Below are 19,635 nucleotides of genomic sequence, written 5' to 3'. Positions count from 1 at the left end.
ACTTTTGAAAGGAGTTGTTCATCAGTGAATAAAATCTAAACTGTTTTTCAACTTGGGTCAGCATCAGCTTAAAGAGCAATTGAGCTTCCTCATGCCAGGTATGCTTGTGCCAGGTATGTTTTGATTAATCTTGAAGAGGTAGTGCAATATTTCATCATCCTGTTCTGTGGCCATGTTATCCAAATAGGTGCTGCATTATGAATAATTGCAGTCCAGATATCATTACATGCTGTGCAGCCACAGCAATAAAATTACATCATGATGTCACCGTGCAAAATATAGCGAGAAAATCTGATGTGATGGCTAGGTTTGTAAAAGCAGATGACTGCCTCCAGCTCTTAGGCAGGCAGTTGAATTATTTCTCAGCAAAATGTATTGTTGTCTCCTTTCTACATCCAGAAATCACTTTAATGCTGAATTGCTTTAGTCTTCAGGAGGTTTTCATTTAAGGAATTTCCCCATCCTTGCCTGCACAGTGCATAGAACAAAGCCCCAGAAATTAAAAATAAAAGTCATGTCCCAAAGGCAGTGTCTGTCTGCCAGCAGTATGTATGATTAGTTTGGTGGTCAGTGTTTTAGAATTGTGAGCATGAACTTTATTGGAAAAATCTAAACCTGATATTTTCTTCTAGCTTTAATACTGTCCCTCTTTATTTTTGTTCCTGTATTGTCCCCTATGACTTCTAATAGTTTTAATTTACATCCTGTGGCAAATGCATCTGTGGAGCTTCTTACCCTCAGTTAGGTTCTCTGTTGCAGATGTTGACAGACTTAGCAGTTTGCCCCATGGAGATGTGTGTCCTTCTATGCATTTATATTACAATCCAAAACATCCCTCTTGGATGCTATCCTCAGTGCAGCTTTAAAATATCAACAGGGTGTCTTGAAATCTGAGAAAACACAGAAATCCCTAGTTTCCCTGACCCCAGGAAAATGGAAACATTCTCTCCCAGGTTGAACTTGTGACAGACTAAAGGGTTCAAAAATATTTTCTATGGAATGCTTATTGTTTGCTTAATTTTCCTTACATGAAATTGTTTTTAAAATCTCTGATTCTCTCTGATGTAACTACTGTTTTTTTTTTTCTTTCTGCCATTATAGCAGGTATTGGCCTCTTATTTTAAGAAATAAAGGGCATTGTGTATTTTTTTTTTTTTTCCTTTTAAATTCCATTTTGAGGGTTATCTGACTCAGTATGTGTGGAGAGGCAATAATGCTGCCTTCTGGATGTATGACATCCTCTGTGTCCCTCATTAGATTAATAGCTGAGTCCAAACTTTGTAGAAAGTGACAGTAACTGAGAAGCAGTGCAGTGTGATAGAAATGCTGGATGTCTTCTGACTTCCTTCAGAGTACCATCTTTCAGGTCATGGGTGGAGAAGACAGGGGAAACAAAGCAAACAGCAAATTATAGCAGGACTCTTGCAGAAACATGCATGATAATCTGCCTGTCAAGAAGCAGGAATGCTAAACCAGTAGGCAGATGCAAAAGTTAAGTTTTATAAATCTAGCTGGTACCTCAGCAGCTCAGAAGAACAAGAATATTCAGGCGCTCCTCTTTCATAACCTTTTAGTATTTTCTTTTAAATTTAATTTGAATGTAGGACTATCTACATTAAAAGTTTTGAATGGTACTGTGTTGCTAATCTGCTAGTTTAAGTGCATATCTTATTACAATGGATAATAAGTCTGCAAGTCACCTGTCTGTGTTTTTTTGCTTAACTAAGGTGCATGGGTAAACTCAATCCTTCCAAAATGCAGCTTTTCAGTGGAGATACCATTCACTGCAGTGCTCTGAAGGAATTTATAACCCAAACATGACTTTATATTTTTTTTAATGTAATGTTTACTATAGCACAGAAGCTGCCAAATAATTTAAATTCAAATTCAAAGGTAGTTTTGTTTTTGTCACTGCAGGTGAAGTAACACTTTTTAAAATTAAAAATTTAAAACCAAGACTTGCAAGACTGCTCCCCTCCCCCTTCTCTCCTTATCTGAACATAAATTGAGAAGATCAAGTATCAGTTACAATTCAGGCTATCACTAGCTAATGTACTGTGTGTATACACACAACACTTCCATCTCCCCAACAAATCTTATATTGAAGAGATTTACTCATGCAGGAGCTACAGACACATGTGTTTGCTTTATGGAGCTATATGTACAAGTATTTGCTTTATGGAGTCCTTATACTCTTATTGGTATCGTTTTCTGCTTTCTTTACAGTTGTATCTGTATCAAATAGCAAGAAGAGAACAAAAGTCTGTCCTAGATATCTTTTGTATTAAAGACTGTGATTTCTTTCACCTTCCTAGGGAAGAAGAATTAGAAAGAATACCTGGAAAGACTTATAATAAGTACATGGCAACATGAAGACATAAATATGTTAACTCAGACAATTAAATGATTGTAATGCAGTAACAGAATAAGTACAAGAAAGAATTAGGTCATTTACACAAAACAAAATGCTTGGTATTGCATAACCTGCCAGACCAATAGTTTGGACTCTTACATTATTTGCTGTGGACATCATCACAATTATACCCTTCTACTGCTTTTTGTGTTTTTTCTGCTGACTTTATTAAAAGTGACACAGTTCTGCATACCTGTCTAAATTTTGAGATACTTAAAGGTTTGTTTTGTTTTCCGGTTTTTGTTATTTATTTTTTAATTTTTGAAATGTTTCCTTTCCACAGACGTGATTGAACCATGAACTTAAAGGAAAGACTTAGAACAGATGAGGAGATCTCAGCTTCAGCTTACTGGCAAAGAGCCTGCACATTCAACCCCAGTTTATAGATTATTGATTGGAGAGGAGATGAAGTGCAGCTCCGATTCTCAAGCCAAGCAGACTGCCTTACACAGAGTGCATATTAACTTTCTTTCTTAATTAGCGTGGAATACATAATGTGTGCAGAGAAAATGAGGTCTGTTAACATGTCAGAAGAAGTTAGGTTAGCCTTTGTATTGCCTGTTCCAAGGCAAAGTCATAAAAAGGAACCTAGAATTTTTTTTATCTTAGAAAATTCTATGTGTGTACTGTGTATACATACATTTCAGTGTAGTAAATCAGGTTTAAAAAATGAGGATTTTATAACGTAAGTCTAAATTCAAGAGAAATTCAAAGCATTGAAATCTTCTAAATCTTGGTTCTGCAGAAAACAGGTGCTAAAACCAGGTTAAAAAAAAATTCCCCTGAACAACCACAAATGGAAAAAAAACCCTACTCCACCAACCACGGGCAGTTCATCCCAGGATATTGTAATCTGTTACTCTATTCCGTTTCCCTGTATTTCTCTGTTTAAGGGAGTGTACAGCCAAATACCTCTCTCTCCAGTTGGGATGTGGGTGCTGTTGTCTTATGGTTTGTGGGGGAGATGGTTTTCTCTTGGCCTTGTCTGGCAGGGAATTTTCAGTTATGCCACAGTGCCTGTTGAAGCCAGCAGTAGAACTGAGTTTGGGGGGTGGTGCAGTTTAGCCTGCTCTTGGGCCTGCTGAGGCTGAGTGTGGGGTAGAGGTTTCTGGAAGGCTCTGGAAATGTTTTGTCCTGCTAGGCCCAGGTGTACGCCTTTTACCTGAATGCCTTTTGAAAAACTCTGTAAGCAGAATTTCCAAGTTTAGACTTGCAGTCCAGAATGGAGCATACCCCCTTGGAAAGGGGTAAGATATCTTTTCTGTTCTTTTCCCCAGGGCAGCTCATGGCTCAAATATGTAAGTATTAGATTGTTAATTAGTCTAATAACATTTACAGAAAATACACAATCTGGAATGATCGAATTCTACTCTCTTGGGTCAGTTTTGCCTATTCACCCCATGAACCACTTTTACCAGCTTTTCTCCTTCTATCATCACAGTATGTATGTCTCGAGTGGTATCATCTCTGCTTGATTAATGCTGTGGTAGTCAGCAGAATATGTTGTTTTGAAATCTCTTTTGTAAGGTTAAACTGAATGATTGACAAGGATTGACAGCTGCAGAGAATACAATAACGAGGATTTTAATCCCAGTGTCAGTGCAAATTTATCACTGAAGTTTATTTTCCTCATTAACCCATGGAAGCATTTACCTCTGATACTGCTCCCCTTGTGATCTACAGTTATGCTCCTTTCCTTCTCAAAACAACACTATATTGATATAAAAATACACAGCTTGTGCAAGAAACCATGGTTATAGAGTGGAATAGCAAAGGAGATACTCCTTAAAAATAATCATGATCTTGCTGTCTCTTTTGCAGTGTTTTCCATAGCTAGATATGGCCTGTGCAATAAGTTTTGAAAAGGTGCGATGTGTTTTGTGTGGCAGTTGTTACTTAGTGCTTCAACAGCAGACTTTTTGCTTCTTCCTTTCACTGATACAGATATTGCAGAGAGATATCAGGAAGTGGCATTTGTAAATAGAAGAATTGTTGAAGTCTGAATCGTTTGGCTGATCCAACTTGCAACAATTTGCTAGGAAGCATCCCAGATGTATTTGTATCTGCAATTCCTACAGTATAAATATGAATTTACTCCTTTTTAAGTAGTTCTTAACTATGAACTTTATGAAATATTTTGAAAAGTTACAGTGCTGCGAAGGTACAACCAGTAACTTGAATCATATTGCAGGTCAGCGCTGGTTTTCTTGCAGTGGGAGGCTACCATCCATGCATTTTTCCATTTCCTGGATTATGACTTCCACTGTTCCACTGACTATACAAAAATGCGCAATGCTTGAGTTGTTTTCTCTTCATGAGGTTTGAGTGGTTTATTTAAATAAAGCAGCTGTAGTATACAACAGAGAAAATAGCTTTTATTTTACTGTAGTCACATGTGTTAACATAAAGTAGGATAGCCTACTTCGTTAGCACATACTGTGTGCTGTCCAGAATCCCACTAAGGCTTTATGTGGCATTATCTAAGAAATCACTCTGGAGTTCTAGGAACATGTGTGACTTAATTATTTGATGTGGAGTAGAAACAGTAACAATGTATGTAGAATTCTCAAAAGGATGAAATGGAGGCATTCACAGAGTAGCAAAGCCTTATTTAGCACATAGACTCATCCATCTAAATGACTCATAAGCAGGAAAGCAGAACAGGAATCGCAGTCAAAGGAAATTAGTTGTGGAATGGGATCTGGAGTCGTCCTAACTCTAACTGAACAGGTCTTGTTGATTGGGCTTTTGTTTGCCTGGTTTTTTGAACATGGCAAATTCATAGTTTTGTTTTATTGTGTTCTTATGTCCGGAGGAAAAGAAAAAAAAAAAATTCCCTCAGTTTTGAACCTCAAACACAAATGAAAAATTCAGGAAACTCACTGCTCTTTCCTCCAAATAAAGTGTTAAGGCTTTTTGCTGTAAACCTACATAAAAAAATAATGCATATAGGAAACATACAGTGTAAATCTTCTGAATCTTACAGAGAAGTTCAAAAGCCCAGAAAGCTTTTCTTATATTATCATAAAACATATCCAGACTGCTAATATACATCTCTATATTCCTATACTTGAGTCCTGCTGGCCTACTGATTGAAGACTCCTTCCCACTGTTTACTGCTCTTTCCTGTTCTGTTTTCCAGTAGTTTGACAGATTAACTTATTAACCTAAACTAGCTTAAACTGATATATATTTGCTATAAAGAATTCTAACACCTACTCAAAATCATTTAAACTCTACCAAATATGCGATGACCTGATCTGGATCATGGTTGATAAACTAGCATGACTCATCACTGCTCTTCCTGCTGCTCTCAGAAAAGCAGTGAGTGGAGAGATTCTCTGAGTTTTCCTGAGCTTCAGAGAGAAGTTGTTTGTAATGATATTTGTTTATTCATTAGAGGTCCTTGGTTTTAGATTTGGTTGGCATTTGAATGGTAGATTGGTAGAAATAGAGTTGCTGCAAGAAAAACGAATGCTGACCTTTCAGGAGAAGGTCTCTTGTATCTTACATGAGAACACTAACACTTAACTGTGATCTTGAATAATGTTTGTTGAATACACCTGTAACTTGTTATCCAGCTGTGTGGATGCTGAGACTGCTTTCTCTGACTATTCTAGTGTGAATCTGTGGTTGGGTTCTACAGCCTATGTAATAACCTCCACCTTCTTCAGTTTTTCTTACTTGCAGGATACCAGCAAATAATTTATCTGTTCTCTAGTGAATTAAGAGAATGTGGTACTTAGTAGTGGAAGCTCCTTGTGGTGCATCTTCTGCTTTACTGTTATCGTGGTCATCACTTCTTTCCTCCTGAAGTAAGATCTTGCTGGAGCACTTACTTTCTTTAAAAAGAGTAAATCTAGTTTCATGGGACTTGGAGCACGTGTACAAATGCCACACAAAAGTAGCATCAATAGGAAGCAGAGGTTTAATACTCTAATTGAATGAAACCACAGATGTTTGAAAGTCAAATTAAATGAAGTTGTTCAAGGATGAGCTATTACTTAGCATGGCCAAAGGTGTTATAATCTAGCTCAAGGGTTAGTTTGTGGCTTGTATCAGCCAAACAATAAAAATGAAATAGCTTAATTGTTACTTCTGGGATTTGCTGAAAATATTCTACAGAGGGAGGAATTGAACATATTAAAAGAAAAAAAAAAAAAAAGTCTGTGCTGTCATACTTAAATTTGCTGTGGTTAGATTTGAGGGACTGCTTTTTCCCTTTTTTTCCTCCATCTTCTTTGCTTTTCCATCTGAAACTGTATTTGGGTTCCAGTGGGAAGCATGTACTTTATAATGGTAGATACGATTTAGTGTGTCTTGACATTTTTTCCAGGAGATAATGTACCCAGGAGTGTCTCCTTCCTGGCCCAATGACTCAGAAAGCTCTGAAAATATACCACAGTGTGGGAAACTTCAGTAGCGTTGCAGGAGGAATTGCTGGTGACTAATTCAGTGACAAAACAGTGGGCATAAGCTGCATTTTGTGCATGTTGTTCATCCACACTTTAACTTAGATCCTAACAGTTTATTTCTGATGGTTATCAGTGGAATTGCTGCTACCTTTCTTGCTATTTGTAACCTGCAAGTACATACCTCATATTTAAGCCAATGTTTATAATCTTTCTTTCAGATTCTTTGTAATATCCTCAGTTGTATGCTTTCAAGAATCATATGGAAACTAACTTCTGTCTACTGTAAAATCTAACTTGTTCAAGTTCAGAGATTCTTTATGCTAAGTTAAATGTGAATAAAGAACAGACCATTAAAATTTCAAGATCTCCCTCTTTTTCTTGGGGCATGCAACTCATTGGCCAGACTTAAACACCAAATTCTACAGCTCTAGACATACAAATTTTAAGATAGCGGCTTAAGTACATTTTAGCATTGTTGTGTTTCAATAAATCATGTCATAACAGTCCAGACATTAAATTATAATAGTAGAGTGTATTGTTGCTGTCAGACAGATGAGAGGGAAGAGGCTGAAAAATACAGCTGCTGCAGTGGCTCTCCATAAGGTAAACTAATAGAAGGGAGAGGGGATGATTGAGGGAAGGGAAGATGTGGTAACAAATGGGATGGAAGAAAATTCTAAGCAGGCCAGAATAAAATGAAGTAGTGGAATTTGTACAGAAACCTCCTTTGTAATTTTTAACTTCAACCCCAGAAAATCTTAAATTCTTTCTTTGGTTTCCTACATGTAGTTAAAAGGTTGGATTAAAAAATGAGCATCATTTCAGTGGAATATAGTAACTTGAACCCTAGTTATTTCAGATACCTTTCCTGCACCTTGGGCTGTGTGACAATTTGGAAAATTTTCTGCTTTTCTGAGTTACAAGGATCACAATGGAGAGAAACTTGTGTGAAGCTTAAAAACTTTTTTGTGTTTACAGAACTTCAGCACTGTTGATAAGAGAGGAAGTTTGACTTACTAAGTTAATACATTACTCACTTGTTCAGTATCTAACACTAAATACTAACATTGAAAGCTTTGTGTCTTTATACTGTAAGTATCCACATAAGCTCAGATTTCAATTCACAGCAGTTAGGATTTCAAATTCTTTATTGAACTAATCCTGAAAATAAAACAATGAGGACGAAAGCTAATGAGCTTTTGTATTTGAAGAGTATTGGTCTATAGACAGCACCTCCATCAACTACTTCTTAACTACTACTTTTTCTGAGGAAGCCTTTTGCCTAGCATGTAAGAGTTAGGTACCTCATTTGTCAATGCCTTGATGAAAGAAAATGTTTCTTTATATAGTAAACGTCTGTTATTTAATCAGTTATTGTTGGTAAGAATTATGATCTAACTTGGATTTATGCTGTCTCTGCACAGCTTTAGCTGATGTTTGATATGTTCTTTTTCTTTCCTCTCCTGTTATTCTGGAAACAAGAGATGGCTATGGAAGGTACTGCTGATAAGATGTAATGCATGTTTAATGTGTAACAAAGTACTCTGCCAAACGAAAGGATTTAGAAAATGTTTAAAGCCATACAGGTTGTCTGCGGGGTGGCTCTTGGCATGGGAAGATGCAACACTTCGGTAGTTGGAAATCCAGCTAATTTAGTGTAATCAGGCAGGCAGTGATTAGCTCAAAATAAAGAAGGGGAGAAACCATAAGTCTTCCTTTCCAAATTAAAACTCCTGTGAAGCATTTAGAGAAAGACTGAGTAAGAGTTGTTAGAGATTTCAGAAGTGAGAGTAAAACTAGCATGGTCTAACACAGCTGCCTGGTTTCCTGCGCAGAGGTGCAGCAGGGTTGTGGCCTGTGTGCTGCCTAAGCCCTGGCAGACTGAATGAGAGCTGGTGCCTGGGCTTGGTGCGCTGTTCTCTCTTCATTCTCTCCCAACTCTTAGGATTAATTAAACCTTGAGAGGGCAGAGTGGTGTTAACTTCATCATCAAATACTAAGAAAAGAGAGTTGTTATTGGTTATAATCTGTATCTTAGTTTATAAAACTACTCTACCATTTTTCCTAGATGTAAATGTCACAGAAATAGATAATAATTTAAAAGGTGGTTTTCTGCTAGCACTAGATTTCACCTTAAATCCATAAAAGCGGCTGATAACTGATGTCAGAGGGAAACCTATACTTAAACAAGGCCAGAAGATTGCCTTTTGCCTGGTCTTGTGTTTAGCAAGTATAGTAATTTGCTGAAATGTTGAATTCCTTGCTAGTGCTTATCTTTTGTTATTGACAGAAACTATTTGTCAAAATCTTAGTCGTTGCCTAAGCCATCATTACTCACCTGGGTAATTCCACTGAATTCAACAAACAGGAAACTTCTTCCCAAAATGTTGTATCTTATGTATAAGACACTGAACAGTAGATTAGTTGCATAACAGATAAAATCAGACTATGGTCTATACAGAAAAATTGTTCATATTAAATTCAGAATGTATTTTGTTCTATTAAGTGTAGGTGTCAGAATTTTTATTGCTATTTTATTATATAGCATGTTCTAAAGCGCTTCAGGAAAAGAAATGTATTGTCTTCTCTCAAAGGGAAACTAAGAACATCAATTATATCAGTTGTTAATGTTGGCCTTTCTTTTTTTCCTGTAACAGTAATCTGTTTTTCTTTACTGTGTAGTTAGTTCCTTGCAGTGACAAGAAATTTTCCCTGTCCCCTTGTATTAACACATCTCTTAAAGATGGTAAATAGACTCTTCAGACTACTTTCTTCTGGCTTAGTGACAAAGCATATCAGACATAACTATTTTTCCTTTGCTGCTCCTTGAGAATACTACTTATTTCCAGTTGGAATAGCTGTAAAAGGATTCCTGACAAGTTGGTTTATCATGCACTATTTCATCCTTTTCTTTGAGAGAGCTGCTTTAAGATTCAAACCTCTCCAGGGCATTTCACACATCCAAATGAGTGATGTGGACTGTTGGGCTGCATAACTTTCATGCTGCTCAGAGATGTAAATTCTGCTCTGAATTTTGCCTTATTTGATTGCAGTTATTCTTCCTAAGTAGCTTGAAGACTGAAACTTGTTTTAAACACCACTCCCCCCCCCCCCATTTTTTTTCCTTAGCATCCTGTCAGTTACAAATTGAGTGCACACAGACTGATAGTTGGGTTTTTCAAGGCATTTTCTGTGGGTGGGTGTGTTTTTGTTTGTTTGTTTTTTCGTTGTTTTGTTTACATGTTGCATTTGTGTTCCTCTTTGTGATATGACAAAACTCTGTTAAGACACTGGTTAAGAATGTGAAAGATCAGGGATGAAAAGCCTAATTTTGATTTAAGAAGAGTGAAAAGTTTTCGGTTTTTTATTATCTTGAAGGAGGGATTTTGCCCTTCCTTGCCCTAATTAGAATAAAGAATAAAGAATAATTAAAATAAAGCAATAATATGCAATTCTTTCCAAAGCCATATGATAGTGTTTTTTCCAAGCATTGCCGTTGCCCTGGGAAGACCATGTCTAGATCTGGTGTATACACCAGCTCCTGCAGCTGACAGAGTATTTTTGCCTCCAGCAATGCTTCTGCTGACTCTAGGGAGGGCTGCACAAGAAGAATTTCTTACTTCAGGACACAGAGCAGGGAAGAGTACAAGGAGCAGCCTCCTTATCCAGTATTTTGACAGGAATAGCCCTTGCCTGAAGATTTATTAAAGTATTTTGTAAAGGGAGAGACAAGTTATAAGCAGTTTTATTATCCCAAATCATATAGGAAAATGCTGAACAGTAAAGGTTTTTTGTTGTTGACTTTAACTATCTCAAAATAACTTGATATTTGCTCTGTGGCTGAAAATAGATGGCAATTACAAGCTTCTGTGAGCTCTGCAGGCAGTGGCCATGGACAATAGATTACATCATTAACCTTCCCATTTTTTTCTTTCGCAGTGTTCTTTTTCTGTATCTCTTTGCATATTGTAGAACAAACCGCTCAAGGGATGCAGAAGGTGTGATGCTGTGTGCTAATGTCTTCGCCTTATTTAGTGTAGGTTGTGGCTAAAGAGACTGGAAAGGAAAACAAGGTAATTTTTAGCTCATTTAAAAATTTTAGACTTCATGATCTACTGCATGAACGGTAATATGTGATACCTACACTAGCTGGGAAAAAATGGAATTGACCTTATTTTGATCCCACGATTGTGCGTGTGTGAACTTGGCCCACAGTTTCTCCCTGGAATGGGGGAAAACAGATAAAAATATTTTTTGTTCTAACTTCATTTTCAAGTTCCTTTTACTTAGTTGAAATATTTTTTTATTAGGAAAAATAGTTTGCATTTTAAGTATTCCCTTACACTGTAACTTAAGAGTTGCAGTACTAAGCCCTTGTTTGCTTGCAGAAGGCAACATGCAGTCTTTTTGTGAAATGTGGTCACCTGTAGTGCTCAAGTGAGCTTACGTGTGCCAATCTGAATTAGACTTAGGTGATAAATTTCTAATTTATACACTTAATATTGCCAATTCTCACTTTGATAATATTTGATGTGTATCTTTTACAAGTGATAAATGTGAGACCCTTAATAAAAATATCCTTACAAAGACTGCTTTCCAAATGTAGCTCTAAACAGTTTTCTGGTTATTTATTTTTTTCCAGCTAACAAAATGGTGCTCAATAACAGTGGTCATTAGTTTAGAATATAAGGCAATAACAAATTTTTGAGGCTAAAAGTGAGTTATAAGGAAAAACAGGATCTGCCTAGACTTCACAGTCAAACTCTTCATAAAAATGTAAATGGAAGAGAATTGTGCATTGTCATGTGTCTATGAGTATTTGCTAGGAACCTTGGCTGTGCTCCTTTTAGTGTCTGTTGGCATTTTGACAAGATCTGCGAGATACATTCTCCGTGTATTAGGCCACATCTATAACATGTTTTTAGCCTTCTGAGATATTGGTGTGGTTTACTGACAAAACAATAACAAAGCAGATGCAGTTGTACTGTACCAGCCGTGTTCTGTGCTTACCAAAGAGTGTGCTGCCAAAGCTGCTTTCTGCTGGGCTTCAGCAGCAAAAGCTTTCCTGGCACAGCATGTTAAGGACTCTTCCCCTCCACCCTGCCATCACTTGTCTGTGCTGATTTCAGTGGCTGGGGGGTGGGGAGGGGCTGTAATACAGATTATGCTGTTCTCTCAGCAGTGTGTTCTAGACCTCTTTTAGACTGAGCTAGTTGGGTTCTTTGGAGTTTTTTATTTTTCTCCCCTGTTTATCCACTATGCTAACCCAGTGCTTTCCGCTACTCAGAGACATGGGAGCCGTTGTTCTAATTTCTGTTAAAGATACCTGGTATTTCTACTTGGGTAGGCTAATGCTTCTGACTTTCTTTGGAACTGTTAATCATAAGAAAAGAAGGAAGGATGGGATGTTTGCTAGAATGGTGCCAGCTAAAACCATAATATAGAGCTAACCTCAAACTTTTGAGAGGATACTGAAGCTTTTAAACAGATGGAGCCATATGCTAATGGTATCATTTGTGCTTAGTAGTTTTGGGTTCTTAACATACTTTGGCTACTTAACATACTTAGCATTCAACATTTTTTGAAATATTTTATTCTTCCATAAAGATACCACCTACAGAAAGTTACGTGGTAGAAAAGCAGAAGTTTTACCCAGTCTGAAGCAGCATTAGAGGTCATATTGTGTCTTTAATGTCTGCATAGAGCGTTGCCTATGAGTGAGAACTAGCTCACAGACCAGAGCAGGAGATAAGTGGCTTAATGAGGTTATAAAAAGTGCTGCAGTGTCAGCAATGCACAGGGGATTTTGTGTGCAGTGAATGCAGAATGCATCTTCAGACTAGAGAGCAGGCATAGGTAGGTAAGCTGATTGTCTGTGGCAAATAGAGTAGAGCTGCTGCTGACGCTCCAGGAGGTGGGTACTCTGCAGCCAATGCATTTCCCTGCCGGCAGACTGACTAAAGATGGGAATGAAGAGATCTCTGCTGGCACCATCTGTGATTCACAGCCATTTCATGGCATTCTCATTGCAGTGTGGGAGTATACTCGGGCTGGCCATTTTCCATGTAAAAGGGCTGCAGCATGAGGGCTAATGCAGAATTTTGAGTCAATTCAGCTGCATAACAACAAATGGCATGCATAATTACTAACCGTATCAGAAGAGAATGGCTTCTGCCTTATTCTCTGACTGCAGTCTGTTAGATAATGGATCTTGTATGTTTTTAATTGACTAGAACAGAATAAATTAATTGCAAAATTGTATTATTTTAGAATATTGGTAAGTGTGGACTTAACCCAATTTATTTCTCTATACGTTCTCTTCCAATTTGTGATAATTTACTGTTCTTGGCATCAGCAGATTTTAGGCAAAAAGCTCTTTGAAGTCTTGCAGGATAACTGTACTGGTCTGTGGTGTCATTTACCATCTTTAGTTTCAAGTAGTCTCTAAAATACCTGATGAACAGACAGTTGATTCTCTGTTAGCACGTCCTCTCTCAGCCTTACATGAAAATTTCTCCTTTCACAGGATTGTTAATAATGTAACTTCTCACAAAAATGGGCCATCATATTTCAGGAAAAGGACATGCTAATTTTCTCTATTTCATGTGGTCATGAAATGAATCATAAGATGCAATACAGATGGAGAATTCCTAGTGCCATTCTGTCAGTGTTCATTAATTTAATATATTTATTTTGAGGGATACTGATTTCCCATGTTTATTCAAGTGCTGACTTCTGTCTTGCAACAAATGTGCTAGTTTGGCTATGGGATGATCTTGGAGATACTTATAAGTATGAACCCTCTGCATACTGAGTCCTTCTCCGGGGCACTCTCATCTCAGAAGCCAGTACCTAATGACACCAGACCTCTAACTTGCTCTTGCATTTAGGTAGGAGGCATATACCTCCTCAATTTGTAAAACCCAATTTGAGTTGTTGGTGCCCCAAGGTTCTCCCCAGCATCACACTTCAAGTGGTTTCATTATTACTGGAAAACTTTTGGAGTATGCCTTGTATGCTGGCTTTACTTGAGCCACTCTCACCCTTAGACATGCTTTAAGGTAAAAATACTATTCTGCTTTAGTAAAATAAAAGACAATTTGTAAAATTTTGTGCAAGGTGTTAATATGAAGTTGAAAACAGGGTTGCAGTAAAATGGAGCCTCATCTTAAGATTGTTTTCATTATTGTCTGTTAGGAGTCTGGGAAACCGATAGAATGACCTAACAGCAAGAAAACATAAAATATGTTTTATTTCCTTTTTCTTCATAAGTTATTTTAGATGACTAGGGTAGTTGAAGTAATTGACATCCCTTATATGTAGCTATACATTGTACTTTCTTGCTGTTCAACATACACTTACTGCTTTATCTTGAGCTATTGAGAGTCTGCACACAGCTCATTAATACCCATGTTTATTATTTAGAGCACTTCATTGAAGCTGCTCCAAACTTACTGATACATGACTTCATAGACTCACATCTGGACAATAACTGTTGTCCTCAAACAAATACATTTACTTAAGCCATCTATGAGAAACCAACTTAAGACTTCTGAGTTTCTAAAATGTGAGTAATGTACCAGTGGTCTTCCAGCATGGAGGAGAATTTTTTATAGCTTCTGAATAGTTCAGTGCCTGATAAGTATTAAAATCTACCAAGTAGTTTTAGAACAAGTGTTTATAATTTCAGAGACTTTTCAATAGTATATGCTTAAAATGAGTGTGAAAGGATTGAATTGATAAGCTACTAAACATTTTGATCATTTTCTACTGAATATTTAAGAATAATTTACATTTTACTCAAAGATATGCTAGTACAAAAAAAGTTACACAACCCACACTGAAGCTGGATGATTTTTGAATCAAGTATCTGGCAGAGATAATGGTCTTAACTTTAGCAGGGGGCTGTTTCTCCCTAGATGGTAATTCAGACTGTTATTTCTGTCACAGCTAGATGAACTGCAATATAATTTTAAGTGAAACTATTATAATTCAAACAAGTCCATGTGTATTGAAGAATTCAAGGTGAAAAATGCGTATCTGTTTTTGAGATAAGATCAAATAAAAGCTGACAAAAACATGAGAAGAGAGGAGTACTTCAGATGTTAGATGTTACAGAAAATGCAGTGAGCTGAGATGGCTTTAGTTTTTCCATTTAATGTAAGCACTAACTACTGTGTTAAAGGATGTATGTAGTGCATTTTCCTAAAAGCTCTAACACATCATTTGGAGTAGAGATGTCTCTCTTATTTCTGAGAATGTGTAGCTACATTTCTTTGAGTTAAAAATCTATTTTAAAGGTACTTTGAAAATATTATTCAGTATCTTTCTCTATGCTTCTGTTTTTAGTTATTAGTGTCCTTCTTTCATATATTCCAGACAATTGCAACTTGCTGCCTGCATTAAAAAATTATTTCAAGAAATTGGACTAAAATTAGTGTGCTAGGTTGAAGCAGCCCCCTTCCCCACCCCTGGCAAACAATAAACACTCAGACAAACGGATTGCAAAAGTGATGGAAAGTTTAAATAGAAAGCAGTGAACTTTTACAGAAAAGCAAAAGCAGAGTGACAAAGAAAAATCCCAAAGCAGACCCAGAGAGAACCCATCCCCACCTGAGGGTACATCCGAGACCCCCAGGGCTCCTTCTTCCCCCTCCCACTGCTAGGCTAGTCTCAGCTGGCCAGATCTGAGACTGCCCATCCCCCCGTGGCCTTGGGCCTAGCCAGGCCCAAAGCCAGGAGACATCTCCCCAGTTACCGGCTGACGGAGGAGGAAGAAAAAAGAGCGTGCTAGACTCCGCACTGCATCTTATAGTGGTGCAAAGGATTGTGGTATGAAATACTACATAATTTCCTGTGTCCACCCCTGGGCTGGATTTCTGGACACAGGAAGTAAACACTGCAGGGGGGCACCCAGCTCAAACTGTAACAATTAGTGAAAGGAATTCCTTGGGTTTTTTTTGCTATCTTTCCCATTACTCTTGCTTCTTTCCCTTCTGCAGAACAGCATCTGTGATGTTTGACTTATTTATTACCTTGTTCAGGGAAAGTTTACTCCTGTTAATTCTGGTCCCTCTCCACTCATGTGTGATCTACATACTGCACAAAAGTCGGGTCAGACTTTATTTTTATCTAGTTTTCTGAACTAGTTCACTCATCTCTTCGTCATTTATCCTTAAAATGGCAGTCCTCTCTCCCCACCTACTCCAAATAGATTTCTGAATACTTAAATGCCTTTGACCTAATAAATAGCACCCCTGTGAGAAGTATGCTACAGAAAGCGAAGTATGTTCAGTAGCCTACAGTAAGCTGAAAAAGGTTTCAGGTAAATTCAGTGTAGCTCTAGTAAATGAAATAAAGTAGGCATATAAATGTGACATTACTTTTGACAGGAGAATTTAATTTGAAGCATAAATGTCCCTCATAGTGATGAACTCTTCATGATGACAAAGGAGAGAAGTTACAAATATTTATCTGATTAACCTGCCTTATTGGGCAAACAAGGGTGAGAGAAGACTGTGTTCTGAGAGATCAGATTTGTTTTTTTTAACTTTGTCTTTTTTTCTGGAGCCCCTCATTCAGTTGGAGGAATGCATGAAGTTGGCTTAAGAACCTTAAAATCATTGTGATAGTTATCCTTGCTATTATGTATGCAATTAGGAGGCTACTGATATTAAGCTCACTCTTATTTTTCAGGCATTTGGGAAGTCTGATTTTTTTTTTTTTTAATGCTGCAGTGGTTGGTACCTATTTTAGTCTGGCAAAATTACCACGTGGTTGAGTAACACAGAAAGCTGCTAAATGGTTTCCCTCTCTCTCTCTTCCTTTTTTGCTCTGATGATGGTAATGTAGGCACATTATGTGCGTATGAATTTTAAGCAATGCCTGAATGTGAAAGATTTTGGAAAAGAAACAGTTGGGGACAGGAGCACACGTTACTGTTCCCTTGCAAGTGTTCTTGGAATAGCTGTCAAGGACAAAGCACAGCTCCTTCTGGTGTCTGTCTTCTGTGGGGAAGATTTAATTTCAAGCATTCAAGAGCATGCTGCTTTAGTGAACAGTTTGTATTTTTACTGATGGCATTATCATTTGGTATGCATAAGTGGGATGTTTTAAGTGGGATCACTGTTAAGTTTCCTTGCTGGCTCATGACCAGTTGTTGCTAAGAGATGTTCACACATATTTGCTATGTGAGGGAGTTCATCTCTGTTATGTAGATTTTGATAGCACGATCCAGAAAATATGAATATGCTAATGATTGAGCAGTACAGAATGGGGAAAAACATGAGGCTGGAAGCTCTACATTTATTTATTTAATAAATAATATTGCCCTGCAATTGCAGCCATTTTCTCAAATGTTTCTATGGTCTTCTGAAGCAGGGCTTTCAAATAATGGTAATACCAACCAGAAATCATACCTGCATGAAAAGATGTCATCCAGAATGGTAGGTGTGGTGAGGCTTCATCACTGGTGTGAAACAGCTTTCACAATAAAATACTTCGAGGAATGGTTTAGTACTTGTTTTGGTAGGAAGTGTTGGATAGTTGCAGTGAGGGTAGCTGTAAAGGTGTAGGGTTTCTCTTATCTGCAGCACAGTGTTTAAGAATGAAGTAGTGGGGGTTCAGATGTATTACATCAGTGAGCAATGCCTGCTGATTTCCATGTTGCTATGTTTCTTATTAGTGGGTAGCATTGGAGGGTTATAATATCTAACCAGAGAAAAATTAGGACTTACATAAAAGAAAAAACAGACCTCAAATTGTTCATTTCAATGGTGTTTGAAAAAGGAAATAGATAAATACTATAGTATAATATAGTGATATCCTTCTTTCCATGTTTTTCACCTGATTAAAAATAAATAAATTGAAGCTGTGAGGGTGTTTTATAACAAAACCAGTTTACTTTTCTAACTTTAGACCTATCCAGTGAATGCCATGCTTCTGACATGAATTCCAGCAAGATTTTCTCTATCCTATAAACATTTGTTTCCCCCCATGTTCCTCAAATCAAAGATGAGTTGAAATGCTTTATTTGAACTGGAACTACCATCCCTGAAAAAATACATTTATTGTAGTAATGTTGATACTTCTTCATAATAATAGCGTTATCATAATGAACAGTAATTTAACTTCTGATTGTTGAGATGCATAAATACTCGAGTCTGGAGAACTAAAAAGAAGGTTGCCTAGCTTTGACTTTGTCAAATTTACGTGAGCCCTTCCTTTATTTAGTATTTTTTTCTTAATCATGAAGATACCTTTTCAGTTGGAAATGCTTTTGTGCTGTTTTTAGCAAAATAAATGCTATTAGTTCCACTAGTCTATCAAAGTGCTATATCACGTCTGTTAGTTTCAAGTAGAGAAAACAATCTTTTCCATTCAAGAAACAGTTTTCAGTTTCAAGCTTTGTCACAAACTGTATAGATATTGTTCTAATTAGGAAAAATTATCTTGGTTATCTGTCCTTAATTATTCTCAGAATGTCAGGTAGTTAATGAGCGGTTCAGTATGGGCGTAAAAATAACTTTACGTTCCAGTGGTTTGACTTTGAAATAGTCCCAAAATACTGTGACTCTGGAAATCATCTAAGTAGAAAAGGTCACTGAGGACCTAGTCAATGAAAAATATGCAATAAGTGTAGAAGAAACAGGGAAAAGAGGATGATTTACTTAGCTGGGAAAACATTCCAGTGTGATTTAAAAGGTGGGCAGTAATATTAAAAAGCGGATTAAACTATCTCCTGGGCTAATGGTGCTGAAATTCCAAAAAGGTTTAATGAAATTGTCTTATTTTCTTGTGAAGTTCTGTTATATTGAGTAGACTTACAGCTCAGTGAATAGTAGACCTGTTAGCCTTGCAGTACTTCAGTGTGGCTTACTCGTGGGAATTGTCCAACAACATTTTGACTTTGTTTAGATACCTGTAACAACGATACACAAAAAATACCTAATGTACTGTGTTTTTCCCCCATACAACTCAGACCTAAAGATCAGTTTAAGCTTTGTTCTGAAAGATGGTTATCTTCATCTGTGTTGTATGTTGGACAACATACAGTTGTTGTGGTCTTACGTCTGGGGAAGTACAGATTGTTTGGCTTTTATACAATCACTTAACAGTAAGTACACCAACAGGGGAAGTGTGGATTTCAGTCCTGCAAATAGTGTGGAAATAACTGTGATGGGTTCACTTGAAGTGATTGTAAGGTAATAGTGTGCTAGTAGCAAGGAAGCATTTAGTCTACTTCAACCATATTGTTTCTAATCTTGTGGAAGGTGTTCAAAACATCTGCTGTATTTCTGGCTGAATATTAATTTCAAACCATTTAAGGACATTACATAGCTTGAACATTGTCCTTGGTTCCCTTCATGTCTCAAGTGTTTTTGTCCTCTGTGCTAGGTTATTTGTGTTCATAAGTGTCTACACAAACTAATGTCTATCAAATATCCACTTACAAGCACCAGAAATATTAATTGCTCTAAACTCCTTTTTGAGACATAGTGTGGTTTGTTTGATAAATATTCAGGCAGTATGGAAACTGGGATGTGTTGGCTCCAGAATCTCAGTAATGCAAGATAGGTGAGGTGTAATGAACAGATGTTTGAGAGCAGTTCAAGGCCAAACTTCAAAAGCTGTCAAAAGCCCTTCAATCTAGATTCCTAGTAGAGAATTCTCAGCATTCACCTTGGTGTGTATAGTAGGTTTTGAATGATCACCAGCACAGAATATCATGTTAGACTGGACCAGAGAGTAGTGTTCCTGTTTAGTAATGAAGCTCTGCTCAGGTCTACCAGTACAACAGAATATCCC

At 37.2% G+C, this 19,635-nt stretch overlaps 1 protein-coding gene across 18 annotated transcripts in view; it reads left to right on the top strand.

Annotated features, from left to right (window-relative positions):
- KCNMA1 (potassium calcium-activated channel subfamily M alpha 1) overlaps positions 1–19,635 on the top strand; it is a 410,890-nt gene that overhangs the window by 42,278 nt on the left and 348,977 nt on the right. Inside the window, exon 1 of one of the 18 annotated variants that reach the window (XM_068139898.1) lies at positions 12,672–12,684. The exons of the other annotated variants lie outside the window; for them this stretch is intronic. The gene's annotated coding sequence lies outside the window, so the exon portion shown is untranslated. Of the gene's footprint in view, positions 1–12,671; positions 12,685–19,635 lie in introns of those variants that run through there. 18 annotated transcript variants of the gene reach the window in all.

This window comes from Melanerpes formicivorus, unplaced genomic scaffold (genome assembly GCF_026170545.1).
Source record: "Melanerpes formicivorus ecotype bairdi unplaced genomic scaffold, bMelFor1.0.p_v2 SCAF_6, whole genome shotgun sequence".
NCBI classification, from domain to species: domain Eukaryota; kingdom Metazoa; phylum Chordata; class Aves; order Piciformes; family Picidae; genus Melanerpes; species Melanerpes formicivorus.
This window is presented reverse-complemented; position numbering and strand designations above follow the sequence as displayed.